This window comes from Strongylocentrotus purpuratus, unplaced genomic scaffold, assembly GCF_000002235.5.
Source record: "Strongylocentrotus purpuratus isolate Spur 01 unplaced genomic scaffold, Spur_5.0 spur5_scaffold_8, whole genome shotgun sequence".
In the NCBI taxonomy this organism is placed as follows: domain Eukaryota; kingdom Metazoa; phylum Echinodermata; class Echinoidea; order Camarodonta; family Strongylocentrotidae; genus Strongylocentrotus; species Strongylocentrotus purpuratus.
This window is the reverse complement of record NW_022145614.1, coordinates 849,811-853,575: the sequence shown is the minus strand read 5'-3', so window position 1 is coordinate 853,575 and position 3,765 is coordinate 849,811.

The window sequence follows — 3,765 nt, the reverse complement described above, 5'->3', positions numbered from 1 at the left end:
TGTTGGTGTGATAGCAATCAAAAACTGCAGTTCATTTAGCAAGAGGATAACTCTATTGCTCTCCAACATACCATTTCCATCGACAATAAAAGAAACTAAATTAATTACACCATATACCCAATAGGCACTTCTAAATCAAAAATTACAATTATACAGCCTCGATAGCTGCAATCACTAAAATAAACATGCAGGAATCGTTGCTAGCAGTCCATGGAGGGATAAATACAGCCTCAATGCTTCAAATCAAATTGCAAGATTTATGGATCTAATTAAGCCAAATATTTAATATGGTTTATTTCTAAGACACAATTTGTTGATGAACGACACTGGAATACACAATCACATGAAATACTCAAATGCAGATTCTTGATTGAGAAAATAACTAGTTAATTACATCAACAAGTATACCTTGATATTATTTTTCCATGGTAGTTCTCCACCCCTCCAAAGAAACAACTATCAGTGAAGGTTTTACACAGGGCATAGTTATAATAAAAAAAAATAATACATAACATTTATTAGGCGCTTAATACTGATGTTTCTAAGCGCACAGTGTTATGTATGCCATCGTTATTACAAGCCTTGTATTATACATGGCACATGTTACAATTTATGCCAAATAAATAAAGATAATTTTTTGTTCTTCACCTGAGGTAAAAATTATCAATTTCTTGCGACATTTCACATTAATTTGAGAAATTCCCCATCCTTTCCTGGTACAGCAACAGATAAATAATTATCAAATCTTTATCTTCCTCCACGATATATGCCTAGGGTTAGGTACTTTCAGGTCTTTCAGGTAGAAGATAATCTATTTAATATAAAAGGTTACCATCATACAGTAAAACCTTTTTATAAAGACCACTCAAGGAAGACAAGAAAAGTGGTCTTTATAGGCAGGTGGTATTAATCAATGTACAGGTTCTTATAGTTTATATTTGAGAAACTCTATTCAAGGAAAACAGAAAATGAGGTGGTCTTTCTATACAGATGGCCACTAAAGGCAGGTTTCACTGCCATATTTTTGTACTTGATCTTTTAGAGGTGTATGTATCATCTGTTTGGAAGCAGGAGGAAATTACATGTAACTCATATCATTTTATACAGAGCCCCTCTGTATAAACACCCCTCCTGCTCACAACAGTTTTCCCAGTTGAAACAGATTTCAGCAAAATTAATATTGCAACAAATGTTCAATAATTGCACATTTAACTGTACTGATTTAGTACTGGCCTACCTTTCATCATAAATTTCACATCAAATATTACAATTTATTCTTGAGAAATTATTTTTTGTTAAAGTAACAACAAATTATTTCTCAAGAATGGATTATCACACAATTAAAAATCAGATAAAACTTTTACTTCACATGCCTAAGTGGGTATAATATATTCTTTCTGACTATTACACAAGAGTATTACCATTTATCATATTACATAATCTAAAGGAATTTTTTAATCATAATAATAGCCCAAAGAATGAGGTAATTTATCAAACTCACATTCAAATTTGTATAAATATCGACGATATCATTTGTTGTAGAAAAGTCACAATAATTCAAGCAGATTTCCCTCCCTTTTCAAATTTTATTCTCAGAAGAAAGTCCTCATGATATACAAGCTCAACTGCTTTTAATCGACTATTACGAGTTAAAATGTCGGCAGAGACAGAAATCATAGAATAAGAGCTTTGATGCACAGGTGCATGTGGAGGCTTCGCAGTGCAACGAGGGCCCGTTATCTCGCACTCGAAACAACCAGCCCGCCGTATAAAAGTCATGTCGGGTCAACTATAGTCTGTGACAGCGGCTCGATTCAAAACAACCCGGGTATGATACCAATATTTACACGATCAACAATCACATTCACAAACACTTGTCATGGGCATGAACTTCAAAGATGAAACATGTATAACATGATTATATTAAAACTTACCTTAGATTTCGTCTCAATCAGGCGCTTAAACGCGTCATAAGACCAAGGGAGAAAAAGTAGAACTTGCAGATCGTGATAATTATCACAGGATCGCTTGGGGAAAGTAATTAGCAACACTTGGCACGACGTAAGGTTTCGTTCAAAGCAGCGCTCTAGCGGCCATGCCTGCCCGACCAGTCAAGCCGAGCGATTACCGCTGGAGTTCTTCAGGCTTGCTTTTCTTGGGTAGAGAAGATTGAATGAGTGAATGATGGTGATATAAATCACAGCAATATCATCATGAAACAGTCAGTTATGGGGCGATATTGGTAGCTTTGTGGCATCAGTTATTCAAGGCTTGAACAAATTCTTTCAGTGCGAGAGAACTGTCACATTTGACAAAACTGATAGCGTGAAACACCCGATCACATCTCGCGAAGAGAAAGAAAGATACGGGATCAGTCGGGAATCGAGTGAGGCAGAAAGTCGGCTTTACATGCATACCTACGGTGGGTTGTGAAAGCATTGTTTTGCTAATTATTTTTGTGTAAAATGGCAGGAGCGCAATCAATGAGCATGCGTAATAGGTGCAAGGTAATCCCAATCTTTGCTCCTGAATTCCCAGGTCCTTGCTAAGCTACGCTTATATATATTCATGACTTAAGAGAATTCAATTAACTTATCATTTGATGTTTAATTAATTTAGGTCACTTTTCCGTGTCCGATAGTTGGTTTTTGTGAATTGCCGAATAAATAATAAAAAACAACAACAATAGGTCATCAAATCTTGACTTTTCAAGGTCACGATCAGTCGAGGAGGGTGGACATTATGTGCTTAATTTAAACAAAGATGTGGTTTTAATATTGAATTTTTGCAAGAAAATAATATAACCCAACAATTATTCATGTTGTCATAGAAATTCGATGCACCTTCTCATGATTTGATGTAGGTAACTTCTGAAGTTATTTTTAAGTATATTTTCATGAATGTATTTTTTTAATCCTTCCTGATCCTTACTTTCTTTCTATTTATTAGGCTTTAACTCTCTGGTTTTCCTTCCTTTTGTTTTCATGCACGTTTTACGATTTGAGCCTATTCAATTTATAGGCCTTGTAATTATATTCATATTTACTTATTAGGCTTATATTATTTTGAAATATTTGCAATCCAACTGGACTAACAAAAACTCAGCACACAGAACTGCTAAGTATAATTTTTGATCTAGGGGATTGTAGGTAAAGTTAGCTTGTTGAGCTGAATTGGATGGATGTCGGTCACTTGATAAGCAGACTTGTTACTGTTCTTATGCAGCCGACAGTATTTTTGTTGAGTCTCGATGGATTCGGTTTAAAAACTGTCCTGTCATTTGTCATGTAGTCCTTTGAATTCAAGTAAGAGTGCATGGATCGTACACAAAGCTATATGATTGTGAGCTATGTTCGCTACAGGCCAGACACGTGTACCTTCACGACATACAGCACGAATAACGGTCTCGATGATTACGCAATCATTTACCGTAAGGTAGTCACGTGATCAGCGTGACCTGAAAATAGCGGTTTGTTTACTTTCTACATGTACCACTTACCCTGTTGCGCAAGCCATGCACCAGCTGTTTTTGGCCCCACACACTATACTTGCGGGTGGGGAGTTGCAGGATTCGTGCTTTAAAAGTTTAAGATAATATTCTTGTTGTTGTTTTAGTGCTTTTCCTCTTCTTACTGAATGTGCTTAATCATTAGTTATATTCAAATCAATATATTATTTATCAAACTGATGTGAGATCAAACTTAAATTCTTCAACAGAAAAGCTTACCCCACCCTTACCCTCAGAATATTTGGATTCGTCCGACC